This window comes from Pogona vitticeps, chromosome 4, assembly GCF_051106095.1.
Source record: "Pogona vitticeps strain Pit_001003342236 chromosome 4, PviZW2.1, whole genome shotgun sequence".
Taxonomy (NCBI): Eukaryota; Metazoa; Chordata; class Lepidosauria; order Squamata; family Agamidae; genus Pogona; species Pogona vitticeps.
The window spans coordinates 41983230-42007428 of NC_135786.1; the positions used below are offsets into that span (position 1 = coordinate 41983230).

Here is a 24199-nt window from a genome sequence, read left to right on the forward strand (position 1 = left end):
CCTCAGGGAAGATATATGTCAATGTCTACACTTGTGCTACCTTGTCAAATTACAGTACATACAAATAACCATGGTAGGCTAAAGCATAACAGTGATCATCCTTCAGTAACAAAAGCCAAGTCCATCTAAGTCTGATAACTACCTGGAAACAAACAAGGTAAAGGTAAAGGTTCCACTTGACATTTAGTCCAGTCGTGTCCAACTCTAGGGCGTGGTGCTCATCCCCATTTCCAAGCTGTTTGTCTGAAGACAGTTTCCATGGCCAGCGCGACTAGACACGGAATACCGTGACCTTCCCACTGAGGTGATACCTATTTATCTACTTGCATTTTTACATGCTTTCGATGTGCTAGGTTGTCATGAGCTGGGACAAGCGACGGGAGCTCGCTCTGTTGCATGGATTCGATCTTACGATATGTTGGTCTTCTGACCTTGCAGCACAGAGGCTTCTGCAGTTTAACCCACAGCGCCACCACGTCCAAACAAACCCTTGCTTTAAAAGTGAATAGGCAATTTAACCATAACAGTACTGCTGTATTTTTGTGTTGTCTTTCCCCAGCCCCACTGCTAAAGGAAACTTCTTTTCAAGCAGTGGGTGGGAGAGCAATCACAAGGTGATCTGCAGCCTTTTGGTCACAAGAGCTAGGGTGTAAACATTCCATACTTTGCTACAGAGAGAGTAGAGGCCCAGCCTCACAAGAAGAACTGAATATATCTCCCAGATAGGTAACATCAATTTTCTGGACAATTTTTCTGCACCATCCATGAAGGGGTTGTGCTTTGAGCCCAAGGAAGTGGATTTCATTCCAATTTGTTTTAAATTTTTAGCAGTCCAGTAAAAGGTATCACCTGCTCTTGAATTAGTGTAAATTAGAACTGTGATTGATAAAGCATAGATTTTAGAATAGTATGTGGCCGGGCTCAGCTTCCTTTAAAGGAGAAGGAAGAAGGTATTCCTAAGCTGAGGATGTTGAAATGTCCCCTTCCTGTCATAACGTTAGTGCATACAAAGGATCTTCTGGAACTGGGGAGAGAAGTAGCGGCTACTGTTGTGCCTAAATCTAGTGAGAAGAGGCTCAGTAATAGCAAGACAGACAGACTATTGACGTGTTCTTGAAAAACATTCTCAGAACCGCAGTCAATTCTTTATCTTGCTCCCTTCATAAAGGGTGCAAGCACATTTATTCAAATTGGCCTTTTAAACTGGTTTGATGTTTATGGAGCATCGCATTATACAGAAAAATCTGTAAAATGGTTTTACTGTATAATTTGTTTCTATTTGTTTTCAAATTCGTTTTTAGTGATGTTGGTCAGCTACCTGGAGGGCTATTTTTAGTGGAAGGGCAAGATAGAACTGCACTGCAATAAGCAGATAAGGCTCTTTGCCAGGAAAGCAAGTAGCAAATTCCAAGTTTTGAGACTAGAACTTGGGAAATCTGGGTTCAAGTCCTCATGTAAAACTCAAAGTCTGACCCTGAACCAGATTAGCTGTCTCAGCCTCACCTACCAAACAGGATTACTCTGAGAAGAAAGTGGCAAGAAAGAGAGGCATCTTGAGTCACTGGAGGAAAGGTGGGATATTAACCCTCATCCAGGTTGAATTAAAAACTTGCACTGAATGAGTTTTAAAGTATTTTATAACCCCAGGGAAATTCTAATTCATTGGGGATTGCGAGTTGTATAGAGGTAGGGGTAGAAATAGGGTTAAATATACATGTCAGATATTTCCTGAACTCACTGAGAACTCCAGCTTTTCTCCTTACAACTCACTGCAAAACAACAGGATTTTTGTCTGTCCCTTTGCAAGGAGAAAAGAGGATGCCAAAGCAGTATATTTGCTCGCACAATTTTGCCCCAACTCTTTTTTTTTTTTTTTGTCTATAAAAGAAATGGCGGGGGGAGGGGGAGAGATACATTCCAAGTGGCAAAAACATGGCGATCTTGTTTACAATTCCTTATAAAATGACTTGCTTGTAGGTGTATTTCTCTGCGAATTCTGCAAACACTACATGAAGAGACTTGGAAGAGAAACAGCTGAGAGAAGATATATGCAGCTGCTGGAAACCCACTTAAAAAGGCTGTATATCAATCAAGGGTTCATAAGTCATTGCCAAGTGGGAGATCCTGCACTGATTCCCACAGTTTGACACTTATGTCAGCTATGCTATTGTTACCTTATTGACTGATAATTGAAATTATTCACAGCCTGATAGCTTATTCCATTACTAACAAACGATTGTCACTTCGTCCATTATCTGCATCATCTCCATTTATACACGGAGTCAAGTATAAATATGACAGTAATACAGTCTTATGAGGAAGTGGACTTGATCCATTAAAATTCTCACTAATTGATATGTCTTTAAGGTTCCACAACATTTTTATCTCTTGGTTTTGGTTTACTTGTTTTGTTTTATATGGCATGCCTGCAACCAAATGTGATTCTCAGGGATTAAGATGTTGTATCTGAACGGATGAGAGTTACATATAATACATATAATAGCAAATCATAGAAGGTCTGCATCCCAGGGAGTTGCAAAATGAAGCTGAGCTCAGAGTGGACCTGAGGGGGAAATGCCTAGGCAAGGCTTAGGTGGCTAGTGTTACTTGGGAAATGGTGCACAGAGCTAAGGAAGACTGTTTATATATAGAGGCCTATTGTGTTCTGTGCATTTGGCATAAAGAAATATATAAGCAGGCAACTCTGGCTGCGGGTCTCTACTCAGAATAAATTATGTATCTCAAGTAAGTTAAATTATTAAAACAGACATATTTTTCTGAATACTGAATAAGGTTCTCTGTGGCATACAGTTAGGATTTCTTTATGCCAAATGCACAGAACACAATAGGCCTCTATTGTAATTTATGAGCCTATAAACTGAATGACACTTGATTTTTAAAACTATTCCCCTCCCAAAGACAGTAGTCTTTATTTCTTCTGGATATTGTTCTGCTATATTGTGTTCTGTGCTTGTCATTTTAACCCACTTGTGGGCCACTGATTTAATCAATCAATTAATTAGGCAGGCTGATGACCAATGGCTCAAAATATCTTGTTCATGACCCCTGCTGATTGCATCTTGTCATTATATATTAGAGACACTGAAGCTAATGATTCTGTTTCAGAATGTTTGCTGATTTCAAAAGAGCCCTAAAAAGAATGTGCTAACTTAATGACTGACAAGAAGAGCTTGTGATTATAATTCACTCTTGTAAATGTATAGTAGGAACATAAGCCTATCTCACATGTTTCCTTGAAGTGGTTAGAATGCCTGAAAGTGGAATTTACTGGTTTATTAGCAGGGTCTCTACTATGTGTTGTCTGCATAATTAACTTGTAAACTGCCCAGAGAGTGTTTTAAGTTCTATGGGGCAGTATACAGTATAACCAGCATGCTTTTAGTAGAGATGTGCATGGTAAAAACTTTCATTTTTGTTTTCAGTTTGTTTCACTTCTGCATTCATTTTTTCCCTTCATTTACCATGAAAGGGGTGGGTGGGTGTCTTTCAGGTCCTTTCTGTTCCTTTTCCCCATTTGGAAGAGGAAAAAGAGGAGCTGACTTGGGAAGGGCACGCACAGCAGTGGCAGAAAGGAGTGGAAAGAGCAATAGGGCTGACAGGACAAGGTAAGGACATGCACAGTGACAGTGGGAGCAAGAAGAGGAAAGAGTGGTGGGACTACTGTATCTGAACAATAAGATGAAGCACACAACTGCAGAGGGGGCTAGGCCAGAAGATGGAAGGGAGAGAGCAGGGGTGTGGGGAAATTGTATGCTTTTACAATGTATATAGCAGACATTGTTTTGGGCACAGGTCAGTTTCCAGTAAGGATGATCACTAACCTGCTTTGGTATCTAAGATAATTATCTGTCTCTGAGTTGATTAACTTGCATGTGTATTTAGGAATTTCCTGTTTCTGGGTAAATTGTATTAACTTACTTGTTTACTTAAGGTGTTAACTGTATATGTTTACCCTGCTCTGTATTCAGGAATGTTTACCAGCCTGTCTGTCGATTCTGGCTGTGTATTCAGGAAATTAAATGCCTCTGGTTAAAATAGTATTGATTAACTAGAGCAAATGTAGTAGGATACAATAAAAGAGGAGGGGGCGAAAGATCGAGAGTTTTCACTCTGAACAGCTGCCATACACTCGAGTGTCTCATCTTTTCTTTCCCCCCTTGCTGGTCAAGGGGGAGGCTTCATCTGCAGATCCCGAGACAGGCTTCATCTGCAAGACCCCTACTTCCCCTCATCTTGCAGATCCCAACACAGGGGTGGTTATTGGAATATCAATGTGATGTGATTTTCCCCCCAGTAATGATGGGCATTCAGATTTGGCAATACTGTATTCTGAACCTGCTAAGTAATACCATATTTGAATAGTAAATATTTGAATCAGAATTTGATAGGTCCAGATATCTGAAATAATAATTCCTAATATTTGGAGTCCCATTTACTTCTATAGATTAGAAAGCAACAGGCTACGTGTTTGCCTACTATAGGAAGAAGTGAAAGTGAAACCTATTTCTGAGGCATCTCAGAGTGATTTCTTGAGAAAGAAACCAAGGGTCGTGGGAGCAGAGAAGTCAGTGTCTCCTGACTAGAGTTGACATGAGTTTCCCAAGGAAGGTGGCTGGGGTAAGAGTAATGGGAAAACACGGTACTGAAGTCCAGCTGATAGAGGTTGTGACCCTGGCTAGTGCAGGAATAGAACTTGTAGAAGAATGAGAGGAAATTGAAAATGAAGACTCATGGACAGGGGAGATAGTTACAGTGGTGCCTCGCTTAACGAGCACCCCGTTTAACGATGAAACCGCTTAGAGAAGATTTTGCGATCAAAAAACCGATCGCATTGTGACATTTTAAATAGGAAAAAATGGCTTTGCGATGATCGGTAAGCTGTTTCGCTTACCGATTATCGCATGGTGATCTTTTTCCTACAGCTGATCAGTGGTTCCAAAATGGCTGCTGGAAAAAAAACATGGCCGTCCGCTGTGTTTTGGGATGGATTCCTTGCATACCGGGCAGCGAAAATGGCCGCCGTATGGAGGATTTTCACTTAAAGGTAAGTTTTAAGCCCATAGGAACGCATTGAAGGGGTTTCAATGCATTCCTATGGGCTTTTTAAAATCGCTTAGCAATGTTTTCGGTTAGCAGCGATTTTTGCTGCACTGATTAACATCGCTAAACGAGGCACCACTGTATTTTCAGAATGCTAAAGACTGAGGTGTGGAGACTGAGGAACACTCAACCATCCTACAAACCCTCTTACTTAGAAGAATGGGAGAAAAAAGAAAGGAGACGCTGGGCATAGGAACAGTTCTTGTCTGGTGAGTTATCGATCAAGGTGGTATCCTAGCCTAAGGGACTGGAATGAGGTTGCCAGATGTCCCCAGCATAAGACATCTCAATAGAGCAAAGGGTGGAATTGCCCACTATATCCAGTAGGGCTGTATTAGCCCACCCTGATGCAAAAACCCCTGTCTCATCTACGTGAGACCCTTGCTCCAGCTGGAAAGGGGGAGACAATACCAATGCTAGGAATTGTACTAAGCTCTGGGGTACTGGAATGAAGCCAAGGTTTTGAGTTGAACAGAACTGGTTATAATGTTAGCTCTAAACCTATAACTGTTTAGTTGGTTCAAGAGTTGAGATGTAGATCAATAAAACAAGGTATTTTGCAAGGAACTGATACACGTGAAATGGAAATGAATATGGGTGACGGAGACTTAGAGGGAATCACGCATGTCCTGCAAAACACTCTGAACTACTAGGCTGAGAGTGTGGGCTACACACCATACCCTTTTCATCTTCCCAGCCCACAAAGCTGCCATTATGTTAACCCCAGTGTCTGTCGCAAACAGACCTTGTCTTTCTGTAATTAGACTCCACTGCTGCAACATGTCCTTCAGAGCCTCTTGAATGTCATGAGCTGTATGACAGTCTTCTTCCATCACAAAGCAGGAATCAAGAACTGTAATTCCACATACCAAATCCAAATTCAGAATGCAAATGTTGGAGCAAGTGCACATCCTCAATTTTTATATACATGGATTGAACAAAGGCAACAAATGATGGAAACATGGATGACCTATGTTCCTCTCATTTGTTGAAACATATCATGAGTATCTCTGAGACCTTCATTTGGAATGAAGGAAGAAGCCAAAAACAAGTGTAAGACCCTCTTCTGTGTCGGTTTTCATTCCTCTTAACTTGAAAGTTTCATGCTTAGCCTTTTCTTTAACAATATATCTGCTGCTGCAATTTTCCAAGAACTCTAGAACAAACCTAACAACATCACTAGGAAACTATATTTCTAGGAGATCCTTAAACTTCCCTCATTGTTGTATCTGCTATGGTATTTTTAGCATGCAGTTAGACACAAAATATGCAGCTGAGAAAAATATTCTGCAGCTGCAATTTCATTGGTGGGTGATGGATTCAACAGGGCTCACTTGTATTCTACTGTTGTATATTGCCCTGTGTCTGATGCTTCCACCTTTCACCAGTGTACTGTACTGTCAGGGAGAGACAGGCATGTTTTGCACTCTGACTACTCTGGATCTCACTTGTGTTTGACTTTTGAGCAGGAGTAGTCTTATGGGACATTTGTGCAGTTGGAAAATCTGCTTTAAAGAACCCTGGTATATGCCAGGTATGATGGGTAAAGAAAAGCATAGCATTTGTCCCTTCATTCTTCTTGCAGAGCATCAAGAAAAATAAGTGAGGGAAGGATAGAGTAGGAAGAGAAGTGGGCATATAGGGATTCAAGTAGGAAGCGTAAGTTTCTTTCCACTTTAATTTTTTTAAAAAATATTTTAGATTGTGCTTAAATGATGCAAAGAAGCAAAGAGAGAAACAGAGAATGAAGCAGAAAACTCTCAAACAAAAAAAGAAAGAAAAACAAAAACTCGGACTATGAAGAATCTAAGCATCAGCTTCAATGAAAGATGATTAAAGGTCCAAGTAAGTGTTCATATACAATTGCCATCTATATGCTACAATGTAGCAGCTACATGCTCAGAAGTTGAAGGAAGTGTTAGGTCCTCAGTCCATTGATCAACAGAATGTGTCAATTTATCCTTTCAATATCAGTTTTTTATCAATAGGTTCTCCAAAACCTCAGATGAGGCCTGGATCACGTCATATTCACTTGAGAAGAGGTGTAAAAAATTCATGTAAAGAATAGCATATATATTTTTTTTTAAAGATTGTAGAATAATTTTGTAATTTAATTTTGTTTAACTTTATCTTTCCACTTTAGACTGAGGTGATGCCCCCTTGTGAGGTGAGGCCTAGGCTAAATGGCCCTGTTGGCACCCCCACCCCTGGGCCCAGGCTCAGTGTTGCAACAATATTCACCAGAAAGGAAAGAAGTGCTTTCCATTTACCACTGATTAATTTCCAAGAAACAGGTTCATCATTTAACGGAACATTAAGTTTGTGACATTCAAAAATTGCAGTGCAAAAGATTTATAAGATCTGAAGAAAAACCAGAGTATGCAATGCAAAACTATTACAAATAATCTTCTCCCTTCTAAAAAAAAAAAAAAGACATTATGACTGGACATAGCCAGATATTATGTTTAAAAGACAGAAATGCCAGGGATACTACTTTATCAACAATAAGCACATTTACTGACGTACTAATTGAAGAGTAATGGTGTCAAGTATATACATGAAACATTATTTTTTCTGCACCATTAGGTGCAACTTTAGATCCATTGATACAATGGACATAGAAGTCAAAGCTAAAGACCATTGTTTATACAAAATAGGGCCAGAAAAATGTCTGGAGTCCAGTTCTTCACTTTTTACATTTCTCCAACCTTGTATTAACCAACCGATATTTGTAAACAAATTTTGTAGGTTTCTTCTTCTGCAGTGACTCAATAAGCAAATCCAAAATCAGGGATGATACTTAAGTACTGCATTAGAAGCTGCAGGCTTGTACTTAAGTATCAATAAATGCTGCCGCTCTTGTAACTATTACTATTTACAGAATCAGGCAACTTGTATCTGTCTTTCAGCCTAGAAAATGAAAGAAATTCATAATTATAACCAATCAATCAATCAAAAATAAAAATCACCCTGTTGAGCTCTACCTTATATTAAAAAGACTTCATAATTTTAGGATTGTCATTGCCCCATGATGTTAATTAAGCATAAGGATGGAACGAATTGGAGTAGTTGTAACATTTTGAACCAGAGTTTGCTATCTGTGAGGACCACGGAGGGAATAAACTTGCTCTGATGTAGTGAGATGACAGCACCAGCTATCTGAACAAGAAGATTCCAGAGTGGCCCAAAACTGACTGGAGACATCCAAGTGGTTGTTTTAACATATGTCATCAATGATGGCATAAACTAAGTTTGGAAGTATAAATTACCTTCATTAAAGGAAAGTTTTATTCACCTGAAGGAGTCACATGGTAGTGAGGAACCTCATATAAATATTTGAAATGAAGTATTAATTGTATTAAAATACTTATTAAATATACAGAGATAAATTTCAAGAACATAAACTGTCCAGGGTATAATATCCATTTCAACTGTACTTCTCTCAACCCTCAGCATTAAAGAGTTGCCCATCTATCCAACTCCAAAGACATCTCACCAATCTAGCAGAATTTAGGTCCATTCCCATGTGCCAGTCTAACCATTGGTCTGCCATATCCTTTCCCATATTTGCAATCTAAAATTATCAGTGAAAAGCAGATATATGCTAACACAAAGTTTATTTAAAGTAATCTTAGAACTGCAGAGCTGGAAGGGATCCAATGGATCATCAAGTCCAGCCCTTGTCAAGGAGGCACAGCGAGGAATCAAATTCCCAATCTCTAGCTCTACAGCCAGATACCTAAACCACTGAGCTATCTAGTAGTTACTATGCTAAAGTTTTGGGGGTTTTTTTATAACTAAAAACTAGAAGAAATTCACAGATAAAGCAAAGCACACTTCCTTCCACTTTTCCTCAAAAGACTGGCCTTTTCATTCTTTAGTTAGCCTTACATTTTTTTAAAAAAAAAAAATCTCATCTGTTTTCTCTTCTTGTAGTGTGGTAATCACTGAACTGGGGAGAAAACTGGCAAAATAAGGTGAACATCCAGACTGCTGTTTACAAGATATGTGAGAGGAAAACAGACACATGCCTGATGGTGACACCAAATAAGTTATTTCTCTGCCAACCTGCTACATGATATGTTTGTACTATGCTCAGCAAGATGAGGTGTGGAAATTGCTGTTAGTAATCTACAGGGTCTATAAACTGAGCCGAGAGAGCAGGGCTTATGGCCAAAGAGGGAGTTTCCTGATTAATAAGGCATTGAGAAGATGATATATTTTGACCTCTTTTGTTTTTCTCTGTTAAGATTTGGTCAACCCTAGAAGCATAGCTGGAGGCTTATTTTCTTTTCCTACAGGCAATCTAAGACCCCCGTACCCCCCCAGTCTTCTGTTTAATTGATTGATTGATTGATTGATTGATTGATTGATTGATTGATTGATTGATTGATTTTATTTATATCCCGCCTATCTAGTTGATTAAGACCACTCTAGGCGGCTTACAACAAGGGGTACAACAATGAATAAAAACAGTTTTACATAAAAAACTTTCAACAGTTAGGTTAAACACGAGGAAAGAAAAGAGAGGTTACTGTTTTAGTTACTGCAACAGAAGTTTGACTGAACCTGCATCCTGACTCTAGCAATTCTTCTCCATCTGCATCCAGTTGTCCCCCGCCCCATTTTCCTCAAATGCATAGCCATCTGCATACTAATATACTCTTTTATTGGTCCCAAATGGTGTCTCTGTCTGGGCTTTTGCCAAAGAATGTTTAAGCTGTTATCATTTCTCACATTATGAAATCCAGCTTTCAAACAGTCTCCAAGAACAGCTTCCTCACATTGCTGTAGTCCAACCTGAAAGGATGGGTGCCATGAATATTGATTTCCAGGTCTCACCAGTTCGAAAATTGCACAGATGTCTCACAAAGTAAATTTTATAAGGAATTTACTTGATTATGGCAACAGCTTGGGATGTCTGTGCAGCAGTGTCCTCAGGGCTCAGTATCCAAAGAAACAGATTATGTTAATCTGTCTCAGCATATTGGCAAAAGAGAAGGACCTCAAGTCTATGGCCTCAAACAACAATGGAAGACTAAGGCTTTTGAACTGTACGACTCTTAGCTGACAACCATCGCCATCATTGCTTCAAAAGGGCACCATCATGAAACAGCTCTTCTTCAAGGCAGTATCTTCAGCCCCTTTCATGCAATTAGTAAATCTTCCAAGGAAACCATGAAGTTTCATCAGCTGATCATGCATATTGCCATCATTGCATCCCACATGCCCTGCACACCATCTAGCTCTCCCACATAATATCTGCTTTATATTCAAATATACATTTAGAAAGTAACAATCCTTGAAGAAGAAGTATGCATGGCCATTTAATTCCCCCACACCTATTCACTAGCTTATGAATAAGGTTATATATACTTTATTTAGTAGTAAGTGCAGTGAGTTTCTTACCTGCACTAATACCTGCAAAATCACAAGTCCTGTTGTAAACAATTGTTCTCTTTTCTCTAATGGGTAGTGGTTAAGAGCAGGAGTTATTCGCTGGCAGGTCCAGCTTAAGATGCTTTAGGGAGCTCATTTTCTCTCCTAACTTGAGCACACAACTAGGGCAGGATGATGCTTAAACTCATATACCTTACAAAATGTCATAACGATAACAGAGGCAATGGGCTGATTCCAAAGTTAGTCCCAACTAAAGGAAACTCACTGCAGTGACTGAAGCTCATTTGTCACAGGTAGGGCTGTGCACTGTCTTTGGACAAAAGGGGAAGACTCAACCAAATCAAAGGTACTTGTGTGATCCCAGGTGACTGCAGGGTAGAGTAAATTGTTTCTGGGAACCTTCCGTCAGGTGCCTTATGTTCTGCCCTGCACTAATAGGATGAATTAAAAAAAAAAAAAAAAAAAACAAAGCCCAGCAGTGAGAAAATGAAAATTGGAAAAATTGAGCTTGTGGTGCAAAGGGGAAGGCAAGTGACAGCCTTTTCACATAGATGTAGGACAAAGGGGGAAATGTATGTAGCTATTGCCAACTAGGATTCACATTCCAGAACTTTTTTCTTCTATCTAGCTTTGTTAATTTACTAAAGTGTATGTTGTTAGGACTGACCGTGCAGATAAGTGTGGGTGAATTTCTGCATTCCTCTTTTATGGACTTTGACCGGCTAGTTACGAGTTAATGCACTAGGTTCTATATTTTCCTCCCCATATACTTTTATTCTTCTTTGTGGTAGTTCAAATCTCACTGTTCACAAGCCTTTGTGAAATTGCTAGAATTATGCTTATGGGCAGCGGCAAACGCCTCTGGTCTCCCATGTCCCTGATGGTACCTTGTAGCTTTCATCCCCTTTCCAGGGCATAGCTAATTTATAGGACATCTGCTCAATTTATGGGATTATGATGATGGTGGTGGTGGTGATGATGATTTTAAAACACCAGGCACAGTCAATCAAAATTACAGAAACATTGACTGATATTATATAACAGATATAAGTTTTAACCAAAAACCTAAGTATCTGTTAAATATCGGTGCAGTATATATGCTGTTCCTAATACTGCTGTGGTTTGGTTTTTTTTTTGTAGCTCTGATGGTGTTATTTCCGAGATCAGCAACTGCTTATAATACTGTGTGAAATTTCTTGATATTGTACCCAAAGCTGATGCTCCCTGTTCTCCTCCTCCTCCTCCTCCTCATTGTCATTGTCATTAGATAGAAACTTGAACTGCCAGTTTGGCAGTTCTTGCTATTTAATTTAGCAGCCAAACAGAGGTTTGGCACTTAAAGCCCCGCCTTCTCTGGTGTGCACCCATTAGAGGCAGCGGCCTGCCTCCTCTGCCCTGTCTCCTCCTGGTGCTGCCTCTGAATGAGCATCTCCTGGTGGAAGCAGGGCTTTGAAGCACCAAACACCTGTTTGGCCTCTAAAAAGAACTGGGACAAACAACTGCCTGTCTTTAATTATCGGGGTTTCTTTTTGTTTGTTTTTTGTGGGTTTTTTGAAAGCATGCCATATTGTCATGGAATCAGACAAGGAACAGATGAAATTGTCACCAAAAAGGTTGAGAACAGGTTAGAGAAAGCCAAGCCAAGCCAAGTCAAGTGTGGTGCATATATACCATCCCCTTGTGCTTAAAGCACTCTCAGGGCAGTTGCCCCCTCCTCCGGCAAGCTGAGCACCTATCCCTGTGATCTTATTCACACATGGGTTGGGTTACGGGGAGGGTGCTACACATCCTATTCACAATTAACTAAGTCCCAATAATTTTACTGAGTATATTGTGTTTAGTCCCATACCTTCAAAGTCATTCCACCTACAAAAACTATGCTGTATTAAATAGTGCCCAGTGATCGAAGATGGTTGGTATAGATTTGTTTTTGGATCAGAGAATGTCAGTTATTTAAAAGCCTTTCCTTTAAAAAAAGGTTCTAGAGAAGGTTGGTAGCCATCCTGAGATGCAGCCATGGTTTGTAGCTGAGATGAAGCAAAAAAGTTGGGAAGGTGAGCACACAACAAAGAAGAAACATCAAGCACACACGAAGGATTTTTTTTTTCATAAGTTGGTAGAAGAATCTGAAAGTTTCTCACATCCAGCTCTATATAGAGAAGGCTTTATGGCAGATTCTAATAGATACATCAGAAAGCACCATTCAAAGAGACAGTGAGAATAAGGACAAAAATGACAACTATGTCCTTAGTTCAAGAAAAAATGCTGATAGAAGAACAGTGCAGAAGGATACACAGATTTTCATTTTTAAAAATAGAACAGACCCTTTGCAGCAAATATAAGATCAGGCCCACAAAAAGTATGCATAGAACCCATTACATTAAATTAATCAGAACCCCTACCATACGATATTCTCAGTTCCTTTTCCAGAATCATATAACTGAAAGGCTGGAAAATCCCCAGTCCAATCAATCCTCATCAGAGTAGGAAACCCACAGATAAAGCATTCTTGACAGATGGGCCATCCAACCTCTGCCTAAATGCTCCAATAAAGGACATCCCATTCCATTGTCAACAGCTCTTGTTCATCAGGTTGTCCTAATGATCAGGTGAAACTGTCTGTCTTGCAATTTGAATCCATGTCTTTGGGTTCTACCCACTGAAGGTACAAAAACAAGCTTACTCCATCTTCCACATGTCATCCCTAGAAAACAAAGATGAACATTTGTTTCACATGTGCAGAGATGTGCAAATAATTGATGAGCAAAAGGGCAAGACTTCCTGTAAAAGACCCTGATGTTGGGAAAGTGTGACGGCAAGAGGAGACGGCAACGATAGAGGATGAGATGGTTGGACAGTTTCACTGAACGTACCTACATGAATTTGACCCAACTCTGGGAGGCAGCGGAAGATAGGAGGGCCGGGCATGCTCTGGTCCATGGGGTCACGAAGAGTCAGGCATGACTTAATGACTAAACAACAACAACAACAACAAAAACAATTCAAAAACAGTTTTTTTTCCTAATACCAAGCCCTGAATTCGACTGAACTAAGACAAGAATTGCACATCATTCAAACAAAAAAGTATTCTGGGAGATGCCCATAGTGTAATGGGTAGGTTGGACCATATTTACTGCCAAGGCTATGAACCAGCCAATTTAAAAGTCCCCCCATGGATTCACTGACTGAGTAGCAGCTCGGCAACTCAGTGGGCATTTGCACCATGGGGACAACCCTCTTTAACCTAATCAGTGGAAAAAGCATGTACACTGTTGTGAACCTGCAGTGAAGTCTTGGCAGCTTTCTTTGCTGCAGCTTTTGTAATAAAATTATCTTTGGAGACAAGGTGAGGTCCATGAGAGTTACTAAGAACTGCTTATTTATGAAGAACCAGGACATCTGAGAGTTCGATAACTTTTCTCAATAAAAGTAAGATCCCTTCAACAAAAAACCAGGCAAGCGAGCAATATTTCTAACACAATCTGCCCCTTAGGCTTTGGATCTGAGACTCAGTTCTTGAGCTTCATTTCCTGGGCAGCAAATTTAATCACAGGGTCATCAGCTAGTCTGGCATATCTGTTTATTTAATGGTTTCATTTCTGCATGTAGGTGATGGCTGTGAAAATTTGAGTGAAATCTACCAATCACAGGAGGAAAAGACTTTCCTCCCTAATTTTTGCTTGACTTTCCTTATGTACTGTTGAGGCAAGATGACAAACAACTATGTTCTACCTGGTTGAGCCTGTCAAGAGGCATACATTTATGAATGAAGACATGGAAAATTGACACAGAGCAGAAATAGATTGATCCCTGCCTTCCTAATCACAAGCATGACACAAACTAGGCCTGGCACACAAGTGCTTATAAGAACCCATCCACCCTGGAAACCATAGTTGCTGTGTTTCCCTTCACTTGCATAATCCTTGCAAATACACCCATCTCCTTATTATTGCCTTTGTGAGGGAATTGTGCATTTGATATTTTTGCCTTTCAGGGCTGTGACTTCTGCTGTTCTTTTCCGTATTGCTCACACTCTATAAGTGTCAGACACTCTGTTTCACTTTACTGTTTTACAAATCATTTCCCCCCGATTTCTCCCCTTTTTTCCCTTGTTCATGTGAAACAAGTGTTCGTCTTTGTTTTCCCGTGACTCTTTTATCTCTTCTCCTCCCCTTGCAATTTTCTCTCTCTTTAATGTGACAAGCTGACACTTGTAAAATAAAAGGGGTGGAGAGCCATTGCAATTGCATTTCCTTGCCTTTGTGACTGCCAAATAAAGAGGCTTCCAGTTGTCTCTGTGTAGGGCTGAAAGTCAGGACTAGCTTTAAAGAGCTCACCTCCAGTTCCCCTCTCTTTGCTTTTGTGATGTGCCTTGGCATTTAGGTGATTTTATGTTGTTACTTAAAGACGAGTTTATTTGACTAGTTCAAAAGGCCACGTGGAAAAGAACAAGGAAGAGGGGAAATGCAAACAAGGTGAAGTCTGAGTCAGTGAAGGAATGCAGTTTTAAATAATATGGACCTCTCTATGTGGGACAAAATTCTTATGAGGCTTCGATGTGCACAGAGAATCATAGAAATTCTGTTGGAATGTTTCATTGGAATGTCCTTTCCTATAATTTGAATCCATTAGTTCAAGTCCGACCCCATGAACCAACACGAAACAATCCAGTTCCATATGCTTGCACAGACTAAGATAGCTGCCTCTTCTAAAACTACAGTCCTGTTCCATAATACTTTTCCTGCTTCAAGTGTTTTTCAATGTCTGCTGAGGCGAGGGTGGGAAGGCCTAGAATCAAATCCCTGCCAATACTACAGTCCTACTGTATGGTGGTGCCTTGATTTATGACCATAATCCATTCCAGAAGATGGACATAACTCAAAATGGTCATAAGTCAAAGCACCATTTCCCAGATAAAGAAAAAAATCACACACACTGGCCAAAGGAGGGGGGAAAAAAGAAAAGCAATCAAGCATGCAAGACCCATTGGAAATGCACAGAGAACAAAGGGGGCAGGTCAGAAGTGCAAAGAAAACAAAGGTAAAAGCAAGGGAAGCATGCAGGACCCATCAGAAATGGGGAACCCCCCCAAGAATGCAAACAAGCTCCCCAAGACCCATTGGAAATGGGGGGAAGGCAAAAAACAAACAAATCCCCCAAGACCTATCGGAAATGGGGAAACCCTCCAAAAAGCAACAACCTCCCCAAAGACCCATCGGAGATGGGGGGAACCAAAAAACAAACAAACCCCCCAAGACCCATCACAGCAAAGAAACATAACTCCCCACAGCTCAAAACCACACTGCAAAAACATCCAGAACAGTTTTTAAAAAGCAGAAAACAGCACCTTACCTTACAAGGCAGCCCGAAGCCTCCCTACAAACACACACACATTCATCTCTCTCTCACTCACTCACTCACTCACTCACTCACTCAGAAGCAGAAGCAAGGCTGTTCCAAGCCTCCTCCGATGCACTCTCCAACTTCTAGGTCAAAAGAGCTACAAAGAAGCAGCCTCATCGCCACCTAAAGTTAGAAATTTGAATTTTCTGCCATTTTTCCCTGCCTTTCTCTGTCCGTAAGTGGAAGCTTTGGTCGCAAGTAGAAGCAAAATTAAATTGCACACATTGGAATTCCCTCGTGCAACTTCATAGAGAGTGAATGTGAGTGAATTCTCATTTCCCTTGCATCTTTAGACAAGAGCTTTATCTTCAAAGAGTTTCATTTGCTCCGTTACTTGACAATTTTAAAAGTGGAGAAAAATACTCACTAGGCATTTCAACTGTTTTCTTTTATTCTTTTTATTTTATTATTTATGGAACTGAGTAGACTCAGTTTTATTTTATTTATGGAACTGAGTAGACTCAGTTTTATTTTATTATTTATGAGTAGACTCAGTTTTATTTTATTATTTATGGAACTGAGTAGACTGCAGATGGACATTGTTGCCCTGCAAGAGACAAGACTGCCAGACTCGGGATCTGTCAAAGAAAAAAACTTCTCATTCTTCTGGCAGGGAAAACCATCGAATGAGACCAGGGAATATGGTGTTGGCTTTGCAGTCAGAAACACTCTCCTGAGATGCATTGTTCCACCCACTGTGGGGAGTGAAAGAATCCTGTCTCTGCAGCTCCACTCATCAGCAGGACCAGTAACCCTCATTAGTGCATATGCACCAACACTGTCATCCACTACAGAAGTGAAAGACAAATTCTACGACGATCTGGCAGCTACTATCAAAAAAGTCCCTGAAAGAGAGTCACTGTTCATTCTTGGAGACTTTAATGCTAGAGTTGGTGCTGATCACAATTCTTGGCCCACTTGTCTAGGCCGTTTTGGCATTGGAAAGATGAACGAAAATGGCCAACGCTTACTGGAGTTTTGCTGTTACTATGGTCTCTGTGTCAGCAACACATTCTTTAATACGAAGCTGCAACACAGAGTTTCCTGGAGACATCCAAGATCCAAGCATTGGCATCAGCTCGATTTGATCCTCACTAGACGTTCTAGCCTTCCTAGTGTTACGATCACACGCAGCTACCAGAGTGCTGATTGTGATACCGATCACTCCCTGGTGTGTAGTAGAGTAAAACTGCGAACAAAGAAATTGTATCACATGAAAAAGGAAGGAAGACCACGTATTGACATCAACAAGACTCGCGATCAAAGAAAAGTGAAGGAATTTGCCCAAGCACTCGAGGAAACCCTTCCAGGTCCAGCTAATGTAAATGCACCTGAACGATGGGAACACTTCAAGAACACTGTCTACAACACCGCCTTGTCCACCTTCGGCAAGAAGACCAGAAAGATGGCTGACTGGTTCGAAGCCCATTCGGAGGAGTTAATGCCAGCCATTGAGGATAAGAGAAGAGCTCTAGCAGCATACAAAGCCTGTCCTAGCGAGTACAACCTGCAAGCTCTTCGAGCCGCTCGTAGCCAAGTCCAACAGGCTGCCAGGAGATGCTCCAATGACTATTGGCTTCAGCTTTGCTCTCAGATACAGATAGCAGCGGACACAGGTAACATCAAAGGAATGTATGATGGTATCAAGCAGGCCTTAGGTCCATTACAGAAGAAATCTGCTCCCTTGAAGTCTACTACAGGTGTGATCATCCAGGACCGAGCACAGCAGATGGAACGCTGGGTGCAGCACTACTCCGAGCTATATTCCAGAAAGAATGTAGTAACCGAAGAAGCATTAAATAACATTGAGTGCCTGCCTGTCTTGGAAGAGCTGGACAGCGAACCAACCCTAGCAGAAATAAATGCGGCCTTGGATTCCCTCACCTCTGGCAAGGCACCTGGAAGGGACAACATCCCTGTTGAAGTGCTGAAATGCGGTAAGGAGATCATCATCACCGAACTGTATGAAATCTTTTGTCTCTGCTGGAGGGAAGGTGGAGTACCACAGGACATGAAGGATGCAAACATTGTCACGCTGTACAAGAACAAAGGTGACAGGGGTGACTGCAATAACTACCGTGGCATCTCTCTTCTTAGCGTTGTAGGGAAGCTGCTTGCCCGTGTTGTGCTGAAGAGGCTCCAGGTGCTTGCAGACAGAGTCTATCCGGAATCACAGTGTGGATTTCGAGCAAGTAGATCCACCACTGACATGGTATTCTCCCTCCGACAGTTGCAGGAGAAATGCAGGGAACAACAACAGCCACTCTTAGTGGCCTTCATAGACCTTACAAAAGCATTTGACTTGGTTAGCAGGGATGGCCTTTTCAAAATACTTCCCAAGATTGGATGTCCACCTCGTCTCCTTAACATCATCAGGTCCTTCCACGATGGAATGAAAGGCACTGTAGTTTTTGACGGCTCAACATCAGATCCCTTTGACATCCGAAGCGGAGTGAAACAGGGCTGTGTCCTCGCACCAACACTTTTTGGGATCTTTTTTGCTGTCATGCTGAAGCATGCCTTTGGAACTGCAACAGAAGGTGTCTATCTCCGGACTAGATCAGATGGAAAGCTCTTTAATCTCTCTAGATTGAGAGCGAAGACCAAAGTCCAACTGAAATGCATGCGGGACTTCCTCTCTGCTGAAGACCTCCAACAACTCATGAATCGTTTCAGCAAGGCCTGCCAAGACTTTGGACTAACAATCAGCCTGAAGAAAACACAAGTCATGGGCCAGGGTGTGGACTCACCTCCCTCTATTACCATCTCCACACAAGAATTGGAGGTTGTTCATGACTTTGTGTACCTTGGCTCAACCATCTCTGACACCCTCTCTCTAGATGTCGAGCTCAATAAGAAACTGACAAGACATACCAAGATCCAGGTCTATAGAGCCTGTGTCCTGAGCACACTCCTGTACTGCAGCGAGTCCTGGACCCTTTGTGCCCCGCAGGAGAGGAAGCAGAACACCTTCCATATGCGTTGCCTACGACGGATTTTTGGTATCACCTGGCAGGACAGAGTTCCAAATAGAGTAGTCCTAGAACGAGCTGGAATTTTCAGCATGCATACATTACTGAAACAGCGACGTCTACGCTGGCTTGGGCACGTTGTGAGAATGGCTGATGGTCGGATTCCAAAGGATCTCCTATATGGAGAATTAGTACAGGGAAATCGCCCCAGAGGGAGACCACAGCTGCGATACAAGGATATCTGCAAGCGGGATCTGAAGGCCTTAGGAATAGACCTCAACAGATGGGAAACTCTGATATCTGATCGTTCAGCCTGGAGGCAGGCAGTACATCATGGCCTCTCCCAATTTGAAGAGACCCTTGTCCAGCAGGCCGAGGCAAAGAGGAAGTCACAAAGGAAGCAAAACCAGGGAGCTGGACAGGGGACAGATTGGATTTGTCTCCAGTGTGGAAGGGATTGTCACTCTCGAATTGGCCTCCTCAGCCACACTAGACGCTGTTCCAAGTCCTCCATACAGAGCACGCTACCATAGTCTTTCGAGACTGAAGGATGCCTACTACTACTACTACTAGCAGAAATCCACACTTAGGAAAAACAAGGAAGTGATCAGCATGGTTCTTCCAGGACAAAACCCTGTTAATAAATTTGGTGTAAGCATTACAACATTTTTGATTTCTCTGTGTGTGACTTTTCTCTCCCCTGCAGTCTTTTCTGTGTTTTCCAAGGTCTTATTTGCCATTTCCTGGAAGCTCTCAATTCCCTTAACAAACTAATTGTTATAATTAAAGCCAACTGTTTCTGTGTAAATTTAATTAAAAACTGTTTTCAGCTGATTGTCAATGTTTAATCAGCTCATTAGAAGTATTAATCTCTCTCTCTCTTCCCTCCCCCCACCAAAGATCAGCCATTACAAAGCACAGGACTTAGTGGCTTACTGGGGATTGCTTGCATGTGATTCCTAGAAACACATACCAAGCCTGTATCATCATTCCTGTTGAGGAAATAAATTATTCCCTTTACTTTCGCCTTGTTCCTTTTTCCAATGTTTTGGGCTCTGGCTTTTATTGTTAGCCAAAGTCATATGCACAATTTCTCAATGTACTCAGCTTGCCATTAAAAACAAAATGGCGGCAGTCAGATGATACATCCTCTTCTCTTCTAATAATAGAAATGGTAGAAAGGACATAAACAGTGGCTGATAATGTTGATGAGATGGAGGGCTTGGTGTGCTGGTCCCTACCCCTTGACACCATCTAGCTGAGAGATCAATTTATCGTATTTTTCCATTTATAAGATGACCCAATGTATAAGATGACCCTCCTTTTCCTAACTCCCAAATTAGAAAAATTGAAAATTTGCACAATTGCACCCCTTTGATCCTGAAGCCTTTTCATGGCTGCTTCTGGATCAAAGAGATGCAATCGTGCCACCCTTTCACGGATGCTTTACCCTGTGGCTTCGCAAAAGGCAGGGAAAGCGGCTGCCTTCTGTGTATAAAATGACCCTCAATATTTTGTCTAATTATTTAAGTAAAAAGTGTCATTTTATACACAGAAAAATATGGTAATTGCCCAGTTTTGTTACCAGGTAAATTCAGCTAAGTGATGATGACATGCTGGGGCTATGTACAATAAGGCATCATAGCTGAATGGTTGAATCCGGGTTTCTTCCATCCAAACCCCAAATTCCACATCAGACTGTCTCCTGTATGGCACTAAAAATCTTGCAAGCTTCTAAAAAATAACAGCAGCAGCAATAACAGTCAATGTTATAAAGGGAATAACTTGCCTTCTCCCTCCTCTGCAGGAAATATTAGCATGCATTAGCCTGGACTTTGCAAGTCCTGTGTCCTCTTACAGCTTCCTGCAACAAATATATTCCTAAAGAGAAGTATTGATTAAATGGATAGAGACTAATGAGGTGCAAGCACCACTGATGAAAGGAGCTAATTGCTTATTGTGCTTTCTATTGCCTTCTCCCTTGTGTTTTTTCCCTCCTTTCCTCCAATGAATAATTAATTCTGCGCCGACTCATAAATAATGACTCCAGTCCTTATTTGCATCTACAGACCATTCATTACAAACAGAGCCTGGACATTGGCCAATAGCAGGCTGGTTCATACCCTCTGGGTGGCACACCTTCTGAGAGAAGATACCGGTAGATCTGGGACATGTGCAGTGCTCATGCCAATCCACAAATACACAGGTTGAGAATATTAGGTATTTCAGAAAACAAAAGTGTCTTATGGCATCTTAAAGAGTGATGTAGGTATACTGGCATCCGCTTTCACAGGCTAGAGACTACTTCAGAATAATACATTTGTTAGTGTGCTGTTTACACTTTTAACGCGCCACCAGACTTTTAGTTGTTTTTGCTGCAATCAAGATGGCTATCCTGCTGAAAATTAAGAATCCTAGCAATGCTGCAAAGTTCAATGTGGCTATTAACACTGCAGTTTTACATCACCTCTCTTATGCAGAAGCTTCCAGTGTTGCTTATTATTGCAAAAAAAGGCAGTTAATCACAGCATGAACAAGAGATCCTGTGGGTAGTTCTGGAGCAGTGCTTCCAGCTGATTAAGGAGAAGCTCATTGAGAAGCACAGTAAAGGTTCTGAGTAAATTAAATGTTAAAGCTTGGGAAGCTCTGTATATATTTTAATCTATGCAAGGTGCCATGGGTGGTAAATATACAAGCCAGGAAGGCTTCAGTTTTCTTGTTTTGTTTTTTTGTTCTTGCAGCTTACTTAGTTTGAAATGTTTCTTTCCAATTTAAAATGCAAAGCAACATATTCCCATCCAATGGGGTATTTTAATTGCTTCAAAGAGGAGATAAATGACATGTTTAATTCTGCCAAGATTTATGTATTCTATATGGTCAACCTGACAAATTTATCTTGTCCCTCACTTAAAGGAATCTTGGTTGAATCATTTTATGAGTTCTGAGGGATGAGCTACTTTTTTGCATCTCCATACACTTGCAAATCACTACAATAATAGTTTTGAAGCAAAAATGCACACTCCTTTTTTACATAATGCATGTTAATGTCAACACAGGTATCAACTTTAAACCACCACATACACAAGCACACTTACACACAAACAGACACACACCTACCCCACTGAGATAAAGAGGACAATCCCATTGCTAAGATGGTGTCCACTGGTTTATGTTAAAAATAATTAACTTTTCTTAAAAAGTGTTGCTCAGTTAATAGGGCCCACCTAATCTTGTCCAGTTTGAATCCAGTATGTAGCTCTGCTGAATCAGTGGGACCTATTAAATCAATGGGATTTACATAAGTGTTGAATCACCATCCAGAAATTGATTCAGAGGGGCTGCTCTGGCTGAGAGTACCAATTTCAGCCAACAGCTACAAACTTGAATTATTATTTAGCTGCAGCAATTCATGGAAATTATTATAATCAAGTAGAAATTAATTGAAAGGATTAAAAGAAAAGACCACAATTCAGAATGGCCATTGTGAGCCCAGGTTTTGGAATGATGCAGAAAAGTGACCTATAGTCTATGGCAGATTCATTTCATCCAGTAAGGTAAAGAGGATGCTGTCTGACCTTAGATGCTGCGTAACCGCTGCCCTCACCACCCTATTTCCATCTGCCTTTCTCACATACACATAGAAGCACTGTGTGTATGTGAGAAAGTTTGACTCCCTAAGTATATGCATTTGCGAGGGGAAATGACTCTATGTCTTTGTATGGGTATCTGTTTTGGTCCCTGGGTGTGCCAACCATTCATCACTGTGTCTTCTACTCTACCAGCCACAGTGGGCCTCAGCTGTCTGTAGTGATCATATAACATTTTATTTGGCACCAGAGTCAAGTGACCAAATTCCTCCTTTTAGCTGCATGGCCAGCCAGTTTCCATCCTTGATGTTTTTAGGTTTTGTTTTGTCTCTGTCTTTGGCTAGACACACATTGCAGAGCTTGGATCGATCTTCAGAGCTGCTTTTCTTGTCATCTCTAAAATTAGGTTTACTTGTTGAGGCTAAGCAGTTTGACTATGTTACACTGAGCAGTTGCTCCTGTGGCCTGATTGTGCATATACTCAATAATTATGAGACTTGCACTTTTTCACACCCAGAATTAAACTCTGAGTAGTAACACTTAGTGGAGTTCTGGTCACACAGAAGAAGGATCCAGGGAGGCAAGTTTGATGATTCTTTTCCTCTCCCTTGCAGGCCCCTACTTCTCCTCTGAGGAAAACCCAGGGGGGAGGATTCTTAGAATGGATGGAGATTCTCCAAACTGCATGGGAAGTGAGGTAGGAAGCTGCAATGGGATGGAGGAATCACAAAGATTAAGACCTTGCTTCCCCCACAACCAGCTGCACTCTGATGTTTTCCAGGAAAAAAGGCTTCCTTTCATTTACAGAGATGCTACAAAAAGCAATAAATTTGCAAAGAAAAAGAATAGAGAAAGAATACAGTAAAGGTAATTAATTAACTAGAATTAGTCAGTGGAACAGAGGTCATTAGATAAGATGATTGATTCTGAGGGTTGCATCCGGGCCTCTCAGTCGCCCATTTCCTTATATAAAACAGGGAAGAAACTGTACTTGGTTTTGAAGAGTAGCACCATTTGCAGACAGTTGTTTGCCCTCTCTTGTTCTCTGTCCCCTCTTTCAAAATTGGCAGGATGACCTCACCCACTGGAAGACCATTCCACTCAAGCCTTTAATGGCCCCTGATAGGAACAAGAAACAGAAGTGATTAGAGAGCGGGAGGTGCCTTTTCCTCTGTGCTTCAAGTAGGGTAACACAACCCTTTTTGTGAAGTTCTGCATCACTGCTCTCTCTGTCAGCAATGTGTTGTACAAGGCTAAGACATCACACACTTGTCTAAGACAATTTGTTCATGACAGGAAACAGGCAACACTCCATCTACCAGTCACTCTTAAACTGTCAGCCTCCTGCTGAGAAGAGGGGAGGGAGAGAGAGAAAGGTATGCTATTGATATCAATTATTTGGCTTTCTGAACCACTGGGTACTATGCAGTCCTGATAATCAGCTATGTTGAGAGACAGCCGGTATGCATATGCCTGGTGGAAAATGCTTCCCAAACCATTCCTTACATTTTTAACAACCATCCGCCAACATTAGCCATATAATGTTAGCCCAATTTTTAGTTTTGTACCACATCACCTTCCAAAAACATTTGTTAGTACAGACTCTTATTTATCATAGATTTATGCTCTGACATCTTCATGTTATATTCCATTTTCGTTGCTGTGTGCCTTCAGTTTTCTCCTAACTTATGGCAACCCTATGAATTAATGGAATCC

The 24199-nt window shown here is 41.1% G+C and overlaps 1 long non-coding RNA gene across 2 annotated transcripts; it reads left to right on the forward strand.

The window, feature by feature from the left end:
* The first annotated feature begins 3473 nt into the window (after positions 1-3473).
* On the forward strand, positions 3474-15796 carry LOC144589183 (uncharacterized). Of its 2 annotated transcripts, XR_013545137.1 has the most exons (4): positions 3474-3626; positions 5212-5330; positions 6823-7415; positions 9058-15796. It is a non-coding gene; the product is annotated as an uncharacterized LOC144589183 (long non-coding RNA). The 2 variants fall into 2 exon arrangements; XR_013545136.1 differs by lacking the exon at positions 9058-15796 and having other exon boundaries at positions 6823-8152.
* The last annotated feature ends 8403 nt before the right edge of the window (positions 15797-24199 follow it).